General features: G+C 41.3%; 1 pseudogene; it reads right to left on the bottom strand.

The window, feature by feature from the left end:
• Positions 1-1,692: 1,692 nt before the first annotated feature.
• Positions 1,693-15,052, bottom strand: LOC114191954 (annotated as a pseudogene).
• Between the last annotated feature and the right edge of the window lie 1,487 nt (positions 15,053-16,539).

Here is a 16,539-nt window from a genome sequence, read left to right as displayed (position 1 = left end):
TAAGGCTCTCCTAAGACACTTAATTAGGCCAGGTTACACAATTAAGAACTTAAACAAAGACAAACTTAATTTCAAAGAAGAAGATAGTAAGTTTCTTGAGTTCTTATGTACCAAGTCTTTCAAAGACAAGGGAACTCAATGTTCTTACACAAGACTTCTTAATTGAAACTAAATCAAAGACTAAGATGACACCCAGTAAGCTACTAAACACGAACAAAGATACTAAACGGCCCTAAGGTGAGTCTTGTTAATACAAGACACACTCACCCTCTAAAGTGCTTTATTATTTGTTTAAAGATCAAATTAAGAGATGAGAGAATACCTAAGGCTCTCCCAGGACACTTAATTAGGCCGGATTACACAATAAGAACTTAAACAAAGAAAAACTTAATTTCAAAGAAGTAGATCGTAAGTTTCTTGTGTTCTTATGTACGAAGTCTTTCCTACTCTAGGAAACTCAATGTTCTTACACAAGACATGTTAATTGAAATTAAATCAAAGACTAACATGACCCACGCTAAGTTACTAAACAAGAACAAAACAATAAACAATTAATGATGCTAAGCTAAACGACTCTAAGGTGAGGCTTGTTGATACAAGACACACTCAATTTCTAAAGCGATTTAATATTGGTTTAAGGTTCTAATTAAAAGATGAGAGGACACCTTAAGGTTCTCCCAAGACATTTAATTAGGCCGTGTTACACAATTAAGAACTTATACAAAGACAAACTTAATCTCAAAGAAGTAGATAGTAAGTTTCTTGAGTTCTTATGTACCAAGTCTTTCACAAACAAGGGAACTCTTCTTACGCAAGACATCTTAATTGAAATTAAATCAAAGACTAAGATGACACATGCTAAGCTACTAAATAAGAACAAAACAATAAAGCATTTAAAGATGCTAAGCTTAACGACCCTAAGGTGAGGCTTGTTAATACAAGACACACTAACCATCTAAATCGTTTTACTATTTTTTAAAGATTATAATTAAGAGATGAGAGAACACCTAAGGCTCTCCCAAAACACTTAATTAAGCCGAGTTACACAATTAAGAACTTAAACAAAGACAAACTTAATTTCAAAGAAGTAGATAGTAAATTTTTCGAGTTCTTATGTACGAACACTTTCCAGTCTAGGAAACTCAATGTTCTTACACGAGACATCTTAATTGAAATTAAATCAAAGACTAAGATGACTCACGCTAAGCTACTAAACAAGAACAAAACAATAAAACAATTAAAGATGCTAAGTTAAACAACCTTACGGTGAGGCTTGTTAACACAAGACACAATCACTGTCTAAAGCATTTTACTATTTTTTTAAGGTTATAATTAAGAGATGAGAGAACACTTAAGGCTCTCCCAAGACACTTAATTAGGTCGGGTTTCACAATTAAGAACTTAAACAAAGACAAACTTAATTTCAAAGAAGTAGATAATAAGTTTCTTGAGTTCTTATGTAACAAGTCTTTCGAAGAAGACAAGGGAACTCAATATTCTTACACAAGACTTCTTAATTGAAACTAAATCAAAGACTAAGATGACACACAGTAAGCTACTAAACAAGAACAAAGCAATAAAGCAATTAAAGATGCTACGCTAAATGGCCCTAAGGTGAGACTTGTTAATACAAGACACATTAATCGTCTAAAGCACTTTACTATTTGTTTAAGGTTTTTATTAAGAGACGAGTGAACACCTAAGGCACTTAATTTCAAAGAAGTAGATAGTAAGTTTCTTGAGTTCTTATGTACAAGTCTTTCCTAGACAAGGGAACTCAATGTTCTTACAAGACTTCTTAATTGAAACTAAATCAAAGGCTAAGATGACACACTACTAAGCTACTAAACAAGAACAAAACAATAAAGCAATTAAAGATGCTAAGCTAAACGGCCCTAAGGTGAGGCTTGTTAATACAAGACACACTCACCGTCTAAAGCGCTTTACTATTTGTTTAAGGTTCTAAATAAGAGATGAGAGAACACCTAAGGCTCTCCCAAGACACTTAATTAGGCCGGATTACACAATTAAGAACTTAAACAAATAGAACTCAAAGAAATACAATCAAAAGAATTTCAAAAATTGAAAGTCTTCAAGTGTTGCACTTCACTCCTTTTCTTTCTTTTCTTTTTTGGTTTTGCACTCAAAGGTGTATCTGTCTTGCACCTCCACTTGTCGATACCTTCAAAGATGCTCCCTTTAGAAAAATTAGTTCACCTTGAAGTAGGAAACAACACCAATAGATGATAATCATTGATAACCAAAGCAAAAGAGGTCAAGGAATTAAAGCAAGAAAGGCATAAAGTGAATGAATGCTAAACTCAAATGGAAATTGCCAAGACTTACACAAGAGAATATTAAAGAATTAGCAATCTAGAATTAAGGTAAACAAACAAGATAAACACTTAAAAGAAATACCTAAAGACTACAATGGATAACAAAAACAAAAATAAAGCTAAAATAGATTGGTTGTTTCTTGTCTCCTCAAGGTTGTGAGCTATTGATGCATAAAGTCACTCAATAAGCTACAAACCGAGGCGTACATGTGCAGGTTTTTCCAGAATTAAAACTCCAAAACTCAAAGCACATAAAAAACAACTCAAATGGTAGTGGTACTAGTGATTCTTTTGCAAATAAAAACAACTCAAAGGGAGCCATCATTATCGCTCACAATTGGCTCACCGGAGGGATATTACATAAAAAATCCAAATACTGTTGCAGAGAAACAAGTTCATAATTCAACCCAAATTCAAAAACATTAAATAATAGAGAGCAAAATAACAAGATTTTTAAAATGAGAAATATAATCAAGAATAAGATAGTTTGTTAGATAGGACCAGTGAAGTACCTTATCACCAATAAATTTGGCATGACTAAGAAGAAAAGATCAAATAAAGCATAAAGATTTAATTTCGGACTTCAAGTAGCAAGAATATAGATGTTACTTAGGACAACCATCTGCCAAACAAACTTGTAATTGTCATTTTTAGTACTAGAGAAACTGCATACAGAACATAAGATTTGTTAAGCCCCAAGTTCATAATTCAACCAAAATTCAAAAACATTAAATAATAGAGAGAAAAATAACAAGGGAGATACAACACCAATGAGACATGAGTCGAATCCACCATATTGGTACGCTCCCCCTCCAACGAAAGCAGTCGAGTACCCAATCTCATACCGTCATTCTTTTTAATGGGACACGTTTACCTAGAAACCTTATCAGGAAGACTTTCAATACAGGTACATTGTACCCATCAGAGCCGATACTAAGACTAACCATCGGCTCTGATACCACTTGTTAAGTCTATAGAGAGGGTTTCACTAAGGGTCCCTTCCACAACATTGGTACACTTCCCCTCCAACGGAAGCATTCGAGTACCCTTTCTCGTATCGCCGTTCTTCTCAACGGAACACGCTTACCTGGAACCATTACCATGAAGACTTTCGATACAGCGACATTGTACTCGTCTGAGCCAGTCACCAAGACGGCTCTGATACTGCTTGTTAGGTCTATAGAGGGGGTTTCACTGAGGTTCCTTTCCACCACATTGGTACACTCCCCCTCCACCGGAATCATTCGAGTACCTGTTCTCGTACCACCGTTCTTCTTGACGGGACACGCTTACCTGGAACATTTACCAGGAAGACTTTCGATACAGGGACATTGTACTCGTCTAAGCCGATCACCAAGACTAACCAACGACTCTGATACCACTTGTTAGGTCTATAGAGAGGGTTTCACTAGGGGTCTCCTCCACAACATTGGTACACTTCCCCTCCAACGGAAGCATTCGAGTACCCTTTCTTCTACAGCCGTTCTTCTCAACGGAACACGCTTACCTGGAACCATTACCAGGAAGACTTTCGATACAGCGACATTGTACTCATCTGAGCCGGTCACCAAGACAACTCTGATACTATTTGTTAGGTCTATATAAGAGGTTTCACTAGGGGTCCTTTCCACCATATTGGTACACTCCCCCTCTAGCAGAATCATTTAAGTACCCGCTCTCATACCGCCGTTTTTCTTAACGGGACACGCTTACCTGGTATACTTACCAGCAAGACTTTCGATACAAAAACATTGCTCTTCTGAGCCATTCACCAGGACTAACGACCGGCTCTGATACCAATTGTTAAGTTTATAGAAGGGGGTTTCACTGCGGGTCCCTTTAACTACATTGGTACACTCCCCAACCAACAGAATAATTCGAGTACCCTTTTTCGTACCGCCGTTCTTCTCAATGGAACACGCTTACTTGGAACCATTACCAGGAAGACTTTCGATACAGCGACATTGTACCCGTTTATGTCTGATGCTGCTTGTTAGGTCTATAGAGGGGTTTCACTTGGGTTTCACTGGGGTTCCTTTCCACCATATTGGTACACTCCTTCTCCAGCGGAATCATTCGAGTACTCTTCTCGTACCGCCATTCTTCTTAACAGGACACGTTTACCTGAAACACTTACCAGGAAGACTTTCGATACAGGGACATTGTACTCGTCTGAGTTGTCCGGCTCGTCCTGGTCATTCGAGTCGTTGGGTTGGTTTGGATCATCGGTGTCGTTCTTGTCGAGGTCGTCGGGGGGTCCGGGTCGTTGGACCTATTCGGGTCGTTGTGCTTGTACTGTTTTTGGGCCTGGCCCACACATAGCAATATATTTTTCATGTGGAAGATGAAAGCCCATATGTTGGCCCAGACCCTCATGGCTTTTGTTAGGTTTTTGGCCCTATGGGCTTCTTTGTTGGGGACTTTTTTTTTCAATGTGAACTCTTTTGGCCCTTGCAAACATGGGCAAGGCCAAACCCTGTGGGATGGGCCAAATTGACCCCGCTGCACAAGACTTCTTAACTGAATTTAAATGAAAGACTAAGATGACAAAATCTAATACTAAACAAGAAAAGCAAAAACACAATTAAAGATGCTAAGCTAAACAAGTCTAAGGTGAGGCTTGGTATTACAGAACACACTCACCGTCTAAAGCACTTTACTATTTGTTTAAGGTTCTAATTAAGAGATGAGAGAACACCTAAGGCTCTCCCAAGACACTTAACTAAGGCAGGTTACACAATTAAGAACTTAAACAAAGACAAAATTAATTTCAAAGTAGATAGTAAGTTTTTTGAGTTCTTATGTACCAAATCTTTCCTAGACAAGGGAACTCAATGTTTTTAGACAATGGGTTTGGCGATCCGGACGGTCCCGATGACCAGGATGAGCCCGATGACAAGGATGGGCCCGACAACCCGAACGAGCCTCAAGACCCGGACGGGCCCGATGATCCAAACAAACCCAACGACCCGAACGGGCCCGACGACCCTTATGGGCCTAACAACCCGGACGACTCAACGACCCGGACGGGCCTGACAACTTGAACAGGCTCTTTGCCCCAGACGGGCCCGATGACCCAAATGGACCCAACGACCCAAACAGGCCCAACGACCAAGACGAGCCCGATGATCCAGACAGACCCAACAACCAGTAAGGGCTCGATGAACCAAACAAGCCCGACAACCCAAACAGGCCCAATGACCCAGATGGGCCTGATGATCTAGACAGACCCAACGACCCGAACGAGCCTGACGATCAGAATGGGCCCGACGACCCGACCCACCCGATGATACGGGCGGGCCTATTCGGTTCGTTGGGCCTGTCTGGATGATCAGGTCTGTCCGGCTAATCAGGCCAGTTCGGATCGTCAGACCCGTTCAGGTTGTTGGCCTGTATGGATCATCGGGCTCATCCGTGTCATTGGACCGGTCGAATCGTTTGGCATATCCAGATCGTTGGGCTCGTTCTTGTCATTGGGCCCATCTGGGTCGTAGGGCTCGTCCGGGTCGTCGGGCCTATCTGGGTCGTCAGGCTCGTCTGAGCCGGTCACCAAGACGGCTCTAATACTACTTGTTAGGTCTATATAAGGGGTTTCAGTACGGGTCCTTTCCACCATATTGGTACACTCCCCCTCCCGCGAAATCATTCGAGTACCCGTTCTCGTATCGTTGTTCTTCTTAACGAGACACGCTTACCTAAAACACTTATTAGGAAGACTTTCGATACAAGTACATTGTACTCGTTTGAGCCGGTCACCAAGACTAATCAACGGCTATGATATCACTTGTTAGGTCTGTAGAGAGGGTTTCACTAGGGGTCTCTTCCAATACATTGGTACACTTCCCCTGAAGCATTCGAGTACCCTTTCTCATACCGCCGTTCTTCTCAATGGAACACGCTTACGTGGAACCATTACCAGGAAGACTTTCGATACAGCGACATTGTACTCGTCTGAGCCGGTCACCAAGACGGCTGTGATATTGCTTGTTATGTCTATAGACACCTAATTAGGCCAGGTTACACAATTAAGAATATAAAGAAAGACACACTTAATTTCAAAGAAATAAATAGTAAGTTCCTTGAGTTCTTATATACCAAGTCTTTCTTAAACAAGGGAACTCAATGTTCTTACACAATGGGCTCTACGATCCGGACGGGCCCGATTACCAGGACGAGCCCGATGACAAGGACGGGCCTGACGATCCAGATAAACCCAACGACCCGAACGGGCCAGACGACCAAGACGAGCCTAACAACCCGAACGGGCTCTACGACCCGAATGGGCCTGACAACCCGAACAGGCTCTACGACCCAAATGGGCACGATGACCTAAATGGGCCCAACGACCCAAACAGGCCCAACGACCGAGACAAGCCTTATGATCCAGACATACCCAATGACCCGTACGGGCTCGATGAACAAAACTGACCCAACAACCCAAACATGCCCAATGACCTAGATGGACCCAATGATCGAGACAGACCCAACGACCCGACCGAGCCCGACGACCCGAATGGTCCCGACGACCAGACCGACCCAACGATACGGGCGGGCCTATTCAGGTCGTTGGGCATGTCTGGATCATTAGGCTCGTCCGGTTCATCGGGCCAGTCTGAATCGTCGAGCCCATTCAGGTTGTTGGGCCTGTCTGGATCATCGAGCTTGTTCGTGTCGTTGGACTGGTCGGATGGTTGGGCTCGTTCTGGTCGTTTGGCCCATCTGGATCGGAGGGCTCGTCTGGGTCGTCGGGCCTGTTTGGGTCATGAGGCTCGTATGTGTCGTAGGGCCTGTCTGGGTCATCGCGTCCATACGGGTCCTTTGGCCTGTCTGGATCATCGGGCTCATCCGGATCGTTGGGCCCAATCTTGTCGTCGAGCATGTCTGGGTCGTCAGGCCTGTTTGGACTGTTGGACCCGGGTTAGGCCTGTTTGAGTCGTCGGGCACTTCTAGGTCGTAGGGCTGGTCCAGGTCGTCAGGCCCATCTGGGTTGTCGGGCCCATCTGGGTTGTCGGGCACGTCTGTGTTGTCGGGTCTGTCTGAGTTATCAGGTCCGTCCGGGACGTAGGGCTCATTTGGGTCATAGAGCCCGTCTAGGTTGTCAGACACAATCTAATACTAAACAAGAAAAGCAAAAACGCAATTAAAGATGCTAAGCTAAACAAGTCTAAGGTGAGGCTTGGTATTACAGAACACACCCACCGTCTAAAGCGCTTTACTATTTGTTTAAGGTTCTAATTAAGAGATGAGAGAACACCTAAGGCTCTCCCAAGACACTTAATTAGGCTGGGTTACACAATTAAGAATATAAAGAAAGACACAATTTCAAAGAAGTAGATAGTAAGTTCCTTGAGCTATTATGTACCAAGTCTTTCTTAAACCAAGGAACTCAATGTTCTTAGACAATGGGCTCGGCGATCTGGACGGTCCCGATGACCAGGACGAGCTCGATGACAAGGATGGGCCCGACAACTCGAACGAGCCGCAAGACCTGGACGGGCCTGATGATCCAAACAGACCCAACGACCCAAACGGGCCCGACGACCCAGATGGGCCTAACAACTGGACGGCTCAACGACCCGGACGGGCCTGACGACCCATACAAGCTCTACGCCCCAGACGGGCCCAATGACCCAAATGGGCCCAGCTACCCAAACAGGCCCAACGATCGAGATGAGCCTGATGATCCAGACAGACCCAACAACCGGTAAGGACTTGATGAACCAAACGGGCCCGACAACCCAAACAAGCCCAATGACCCAGATGGGCCCGATGATCTAGACAGACCCAACGACCGGAACGAGCCTGACGACCCGAATGGGCCTGACGACCCGACCCACCCGACGATACGGGCGGGCCTATTCGGTTCGTTGGGCCTGTCTGGATCATCAAGCATGTCCTGCTAATCGGGCTAGTCCGGATCGTCAGACCCGTTCAGGTTGTTGGCCTATCTAGATCATCGGGCCCATCCGGGTCATTGGACCGGTCGAATCGTTTGGCATATCCGGGTCGTCCGGCCCGTTGAGATTGTTGGGCTCGTTCTGGTCGTTGGGCCCATCTGGGTCGTAGGGCTTGTCCGAGTCGTCGGGCATGTTCGTGTCGTCGGGCCTATCTGGGTCGTCAAGCTCGTCTGTATCGCAGGGCCCGTCCAGGTCATCGCGTCCATACGGGTCATTTGGCCTGTCTGGATCATTGGGCTCGTCCGGGTCGTTAGGCTCATTCTGGTCGTCGAGTCTTTTCGAGTCGTCAGGCCCGTTTGGATTGTTGGACCCGGGTTAGGCCCGCCTGAGTCACGATCCAGTCTAGGTCGTAGGGCTGGACTAGGTCGTAGGGCTGGTCTAGGTGGTCAGGCCCGTCCGGGTCGTCGAGCTCGCCTAGGTCGTTAGGCGTGTCTATATCGTCGGGCTCGTTTGGGTCATAGGGCCCATCCTAATTGTCGGGCCCGTCCGAGTCGTCGAGCCCGCCTAGGGTGTTAGGCGTGTCTATATCGTCGGGCCCGTCCAGGTCATCAAGCCCTTTTGGGTCATCGAGCCCGTCTAGGTTGTCAGGCCAGTCCATGTCGTCGGGCTCGTTCGTTTTGTCGGGATTATCCTGGTTGTTTGGCCGGTCTGGGTCGTTCGGGTTGTCCGACCCATCCTGGTCGTTCGAGTCGTTGGGCTGGTTTGGATCCTCGGGGTCATTCGAGTCGTCGTTCTTGTCGAGGTCGTCGGGCAGGTTCAGGTCGTTCGACCTATTCGGGTCGTCATGCTTGTCCGGTTTTTTGGCATGTCCCACACATAGTAATATATTTTTCATGTGGAAGATGAAAGCCCATGAGTTGGCCCAGACCCTCATGGCTTTTGTTAGGTTTTTGGCCCTATGGACTTCTTTGTTGGGGACTTTTTTTTCCATGTGGACTCTTTTGGCCCTAGCCAACATGGGCAGGGCCAAGCCCTGTGGGATGGGCCAAATTGACCCCTCTGCACAAGACTTCTTAACTGAATTTAAATCAAAGACTAAGATGACACAATCTAATACTAAACAAGAAAAGCAAAAACGCAATTAAAGATGCTAAGCTAAACAAGTCTAAGGTGAAGCTTGGTATTACAGAACACACTCACTGTCTACAGCGCTTTACTATTTGTTTAAGGTTCTAATTAAGAGATGAGAGAACACCTAAGGCTCTCCCAAGACACTTAACTAAGGCGGGTTACACAATTAAGAACTTAAACAAAGACAAAATTAATTTCAAAGAAGTAGATAGTAAGTTTTTTGAGTTCTTATGTACCAAGTCTTTCCTAGACAAGGGAACTCAATGTTCTTACACAAGACTTCTTAATTGAAATTAAATCAAAGACTAAGATGACACACACTAAGCTACTAAACAAGAACAAAACAATAAAACAATTAAAGATGCTAAGCTAAACAACCCTAAGGTGAGGCTTGTTAATACAAGACAATCACCGTCTAAAGCACTTTATTGTTTTTTTAATGTTATAATTAAGAGATGTGAGACAACTAAGGCTCTCCCAAGACACTTAATTATGCCAGGTTACACAATTAAGAACTTAAACAAAGACAAACTTAATTTCAAAGAAGTAGATAGTAAGTTTCTTGAGTTCTTATTTACCAAGAGTTTCGAAGTCAAGGGAACTCAATGTTCTTACACAAGACTTCTTAATTGAAACTAAATCAAAGACTAAGATAACACATAGTAAGCTACTAAACAAGAACAAAGCAATAAAACAATTAAATATGCTAAGCTGAACAAGTCTAAGGTGAGGCTTGGTATTACAAGACACACTCACCGTCTAAAGTGCTTTACTATTTGTTTAAGGTTCTAATTAAGAGATGAGAGAACACCTAAGGCTATATCAAGACACTTAATTAGGTCAGGTTACACAATTATTCGAGTACCCTTTCTCGTACCGTCGTTCTTCTCAACGGAACACGCTTACCTGGAACCATTACCAGGAAGACTTTGGATACAGGGACATTGTACTCGTCTGAGCCGGTCACATAAACTAACCAATGGCTCTGATATCACTTGTTTTGTCAATAGAGAGGGTTTCTTTAGAGGTCTCTTCCAATACATTGGTACACTTCCCCTCCAATGGAAGCATTCGAGTACCCTTTCTAATACCGTCGTTCTTCTCAATGGAACACGCTTACCTGGAACCATTACCAGGAAGACTTTCGATACAGTGACATTGTAGTCGTCTGAGCCGGTCACCAAGACGGCTCTGATACTGCTTGATAGGTCTATAAAGGGGGTTTTACTGGGGTTCCTTTTGACATTGGTACACTCCCCTCCAGCAAAATCATTCGAGTACCCGTTCTCGTACCGCCGTTCTTCTTAACGGGACACTCTTACCTGGAACACTTACCAGGAAGACTTTCAATACAGGGACATTGTACTCGTCTGAGCCGATCACCAAGACTAATCAACGGCTCTGAAACCACTTGTTAGGTATTTAGAGAGGTTTTCACTAAAAGTCTCTTCCAATACATTGGTACACTTTCCCTGAAGCATTCGAGTACCCTTTCTCATACCGCCATTCTTCTCAACGGAACACGCTTACGTGGAACCATTACCAGGAAGACTTTCGATACAGCGACATTGTACTCGTCTGAGCCAATCACCAAGACGGCTCTGATACTGCTTGTTAGGTCTATAGAGGGGTTTCACTAGGGTTCCTTTCCACCACATTGGTACACTTCCCCTCCAGCGAAATCATTCGAGTACCCGTTCTCGTACCGCCATTCTTCTTGACGGGACACACTTACCTGGAACATTTACCAGGAAGACTTTCAATACAGGTACATTGTACCCATCAGAGCCGATCACCAAGACTAACCAACGGCTCTGATACCACTTGTTAGGTCTATAGAGAGGGTTTCACTAGGGGTCTCTTCCACAACATTGGTACACTTCCCCTCCAACGGAAGCATTCGAGTACCCTTTCTCGTACCGTCGTTCTTCTCAACGGAACACGCTTACCTGGAACCATTACCAGGAAGACTTTCGATACATTGATATTGTACTCGTCTGAGCTGGTCACCAAGACAGCTCTGATACTACTTGTTAGGTCTATAGAGGGGTTTCACTGGGGGTGCTTACACTCCCCCTCCAGCGGAATCATTCGAGTACCAGTTCTCGTACCGTCGTTCTTCTTAACGGGACACGCTTACCTGGAACACTTACCAGGAAGTCTTTCGATACAGGGACATTGTACTCGTCTGAGCTGTTCACCAAGACTAACCAACGGCTCTGATACCACTTGTTAAGTGTATAGAGGGGGTTTCACTGCGAGTCCCTTTAACCACATTGGTACACTCCCCACCCAACAGAATAATTCGAGTACCCATTCTCATACCGTGATTCTTCATAACGAGACACGCTTATCTAGAACTCTTATCAAGAGGACTTTCGATACAGGGACATTGTACTCGTCTGAGCAAGTCACCAAGATTATCCATCGTCTTTGATACCACTTTTAAATCTATAGAGAGGGTTTCATTGGGGTCCCTTCCACCACATTTGGGTCGGACACAGTCTTCTTTCTGGACGAGTGGAGAAGACACGTTTTGTTTTGCTAGAGAAAAGTTAAAGGTGGGTGTTGATCTTGCCGTTGCAGAAAAAATAGGGATATCAGAGAACATAGAAAGGGAAAGCCACAAAAGAGAAGAAGAATATGAAAAGAAAACATAATATGAATTTAATAATAGTTATTTTATTTAATAAATTTGTTTTGATTTCACAGATTCCAAAGAATTCTCTTCGGCTGTCACATTCTCATCATATCAACTTCTTTCTCAATATAATTATTTTATTTAAAGAAACTAGCGCTCATTACTCCATAATTGCTTATGGAACTCGCAAGTAATATCTTCACATCCAAATTGGCACCTTTGATGACACTCCATGAAAACTTTGGTCTGACTCACACTACACTACAATTTAATACGTAGTCCGCTATAATATTATGCCAGTTCGTGATTCAGTTTGATGTTGCATAAATTAAGCCATAACGTGACAAATAAGACAATCATGACAAATATGATTGTGTACCTAGAATTTTGTTCACCAAGGCACGAGCTTTCTCACAGCTCGCTTGAGAGTAAGATGAGCACCTCTCCCAGCATTGTACCGATTATCATCCTGGAGGATAAACAAAACAAAATACATAGTTAAATTGTCAAATGTAGCTATGAATAAAAAATGGGTCAAAATTGGCAATGTTGAAGCAGGTTACAAATTACTAACCCTGTTGTATTCCTCAAGCCAAGACTCTTCATTGCATGCTGCCAACCATTTCTCAACCCTTTCAAGTATCTCTTTTCGGCTAAAAGCTTCTTCTTTGACTTGGGCAACCCGAAGTTCAATTTGTTCGAGCACACAAGCAGGGTCCACAGAACTTGCACAAAAAAGGAAGAGGCATACTTGAAAGTTCGCAGAGAAAATAATTGCACTCAACTTGGTAGAAAGTAGAAAGTTACCAGATTTTATGGCGTCAACAGCATATTCCACTGCATTATCTATTTCTGGAATCAAACGAGTCTTTCGACAAATCTCCTCCAGCTCTATTCTCTTCTTTAATACAAGCTCTTTCATCTTGCTTGATTTCAACTTTTCTAACCTAGCTACTTCCGTCTCAACCTGGATGACATTATTACTTTTCAACGAATTTTGAACCATAAAAATAAAGAAATACAATCCTATCATACTCAAGCAACTTGTAACTCACCAAATTGATGAACTCCACAGACAAGGTGTTTGGTTCAGTTATTTCATGTTCTGAAGCGGCCATATTACATGTAACATTCTGAAACATCTATTGCTCTTCAACAGGGGTGTCCATTAAGTTCCGGAGCTCCAACATTGTAGTAGCAAGATCTTGGAGCTACGAAACCCTAAGTTATTACAAATATAACCAGAGGGGAAAAAAACAAAATTCACAAAATACTAAATAAAAATGGCAATTAATTTCTAACTCAATCTTTACCTTCTGCAATTTAACCTCCCGCAAGTTCTTCTATAGCAACCGCTAATTGTTGAATGGTGTCATTACTTACACTCTTAGGTCTTCTAATTCCAATAAACTAGGATGAATTCCGTTAATTGTCTGCTTGAAGTCCAAACCAAGCACTGAACATAGAGAATTTAATGTATACAGGTACTCCTCCTGGACTTGCTTTAAGCGACTACTCTGCATGAGTATAAGATACGAGTACGATTACAGATGGCAAAAAGGAAGGATGAAAAGGTGATGATATGAGTTGAGCCAATGAAAAAGTTCAAAAAAACTGAAGTATGAGCAGATAATTGACCTTCTCAATCTGAAGTGCATGTAGCTACCTATGCAATTCTTCAAGTTTTCTCACGGATAAATCAGTTTCATCTATGACAGCGGGATATACTCTCTAGGACCATGTATTTCAATTGAAATGCTTTGAATCTGCTCTTGAACTTCTATGAATTGATTTCTACGCTCAGATTTCCTTTTTTGCATCTCCTCCAACTGCGGAAGAATTCTTGCATGCTCGTCCTTGAGGCTACCAACATTTTGATCAGTCTAGAAAAAAAAAAAAAAAAAGAGATAGTGTACAAACGAATTAGCAGTCTAACTGGAAAACAAATTATCTTGACAAAAAAATAATCAAGCTTTTTCCAAATAGGGATGCAGTTTTTTTCCACCCCATTCGAGTAACACACAGACACGCCTTAAAACCAACAGCAAACAAATTATAGTAATTCTTAAAATATCTAACCTGACGAATACGCAATGGTCTCTCTCCCATTGATGAACAAATGGATGCAAGTTCTGCCTCACAATCAGTGATTGCCTGCCTTAGATCGATTACCTTCCTTAGATCGATTACCTTCCTTCTGTATACTTCTAGACACTCTTGTTCAAGCTCAAACAACATTCTATCTCTGTCAGATTCAGACTCCCCAACTTCATCCCATATTATCTAAAAGAGAGATGAGGCAAACAATGAAAATTTTTCACACCCTTACAGAAATTCTAGGACAGTGGTAATCTTGAACAACACAATAATTTCCCACATCCAACTTGCTTAATTTTTTTTCTTTTATTTTTCCTATAAAATAACATGATATGAACTAATCTGGTATACAGTTCTTTCGATGTTAATTATCTCGTTCTCAGACAATTGGAATTTCGCATTGATAATATTTGTAACAAAAGTTTGCATTATAAAAGTTTATGCAAATTACCTAGGTTAAACTTCACTTCCGATTAAAGAACAACTCAAACTTCTAAGAAAGTTCATCTAACTTTTGTCCAAAACTAAAACCCAAAACCTACTTCATTGCAGAACCAGATACGCGCTTATTAAATTCTCAAGAAGCTTAAAGATTCACAACGCAACGCATCTTTAAGAGAGAAACAGAGGAAAAGAATGACCTCGGGAAGAGAGGCATGATCGATGCCGTTGGCGAGCGGCGACCCAATTCCCGATTTGGAACTGGCGGAACCGTACGAACTCCGGCGACCGGAGAAGGCGGAGTTGTCGCCGTTGGCAGTGATGCCGGTACCGTACTCACGGAGAATTTCGTCGTCGTCGTCATGAACATCGAGCGCGATCTTGTTGAGGTTTTCCTTGAAATTGGCAATGGTGCCCCCACACGATTCAAAATCCCAAACTATCCCCCGAAAATTGCAGTGACGAATGAAAAAGAATTTATAAAGATGCAATTGAATTTTTCTAGTTCTTCATTTATGGATTTGGGGGAAATGAGAGAGACCGAATCTGTGAAAGTAGGCACCGGAATGTACAATTGCTGGTAGATCTCAGATATAGGAAGAAGAACTCCTAATTCTCATAATTTTAATTTTTTTAGGAAAGTTATTTACTCTGATACTTTATTTTAGGCCACGTTTTGTTTTAGTATAATTACTCATTTGGTATCCCAACTTTTTCGTTAAGTTCATCTTCGTAGTCAAATTTTTGGTTTGTTTAATTTAGCACCTCAATATTCGAAAAAGATTCAATTTTTAAGTTGGAGTTAACACCCATACAGGACACGTGTCAAACTATGAAATTTTTAATTTTTTTTCAATTTCTTTTTCAAAAAAATTATTTTTTTTTTAAATTTAAAACCTACCACGTGTCAGTTTATCATCGTACCACGTGACAATTTACAATCACCGCAATGTACATGTTTTACTTTTACCTTCTCCCTGCTATCTAGTTTTAATATATTTTAAATATTAATGATATTATATTAATAATGGATGATATCGTAAATGTTATTAAGTTAATAAATAAAATAAAATTATATTTATAAAAAATAAAGTGAAATATATAGAGAAAATATGAAAAAATAATTATTGATGAATAGAAAAAAAAAATAAGTAAATAGTTTTATTAAAATTTGTAAAAATAACCATTAATTTTTATAAATTTAACAAATAATTACATTGTAAAGAATAAAGTTGGAATTATGAAATGTGAACACAAAAGAGGAATCCTCTTTATATAAAGCAATAAAGCAAAAAAATATTGATAAATAAATTTTAAAAATTGTAAGAAAAGTATTAAGAAGCTCTCCACTTTTTGTTCATTGTGCCCCAATTATATGTTTATCTAGTTTGACCTATTTTTTTCTTCAAGTCAGCCAACTAGTGCAAGCAATAAAGATGGATTTTTGTAATTTATAGTCAAATTCGAGGTACATACATCCTATTGGATGATAAAAAATATATATTAAAAAACTTTCAAAAATTGTACCAAAAGTAACTTTGCACTTATTTATTTATTATTCCCCACTTATCCCACTTATTTGTCTGGTTTGGCCTTTTTTTGTTACTTATAATAAAATTCGGGTAAAGGTACATTCCATTGGATGGTAAAAAAAGATTTATTAGTAAATTTTAAAACATAATACGAAAAGTGATTAGTTGCTTCCCACCTATTTGTATATTATGCGCACTTATTTGCTTATATGGTTTGGCCTATTTTTTTCTTCAGTCTAAGTAACAGAGGTGATTTTTGTAAAATTCGGAGTACAGGTGTACATCCCATTGATGATAAAAGAGGTTGATTAGTAAATTTTAAAAAATTATAGGAAAAGTAATACGTAGCTTCCCACTTATTTGTTTATTATGCTCTACTTCTTTGCCTATCTGCTTTAGACTATTTTTTTTTCAAGTCAATCACTTAGTGCAAGCAATAACAGTTGCTTTTTGTAATTCATTTG

Source organism: Vigna unguiculata, chromosome 7 (assembly GCF_004118075.2).
Source record: "Vigna unguiculata cultivar IT97K-499-35 chromosome 7, ASM411807v1, whole genome shotgun sequence".
NCBI classification, from domain to species: domain Eukaryota; kingdom Viridiplantae; phylum Streptophyta; class Magnoliopsida; order Fabales; family Fabaceae; genus Vigna; species Vigna unguiculata.
This window is presented reverse-complemented; position numbering and strand designations above follow the sequence as displayed.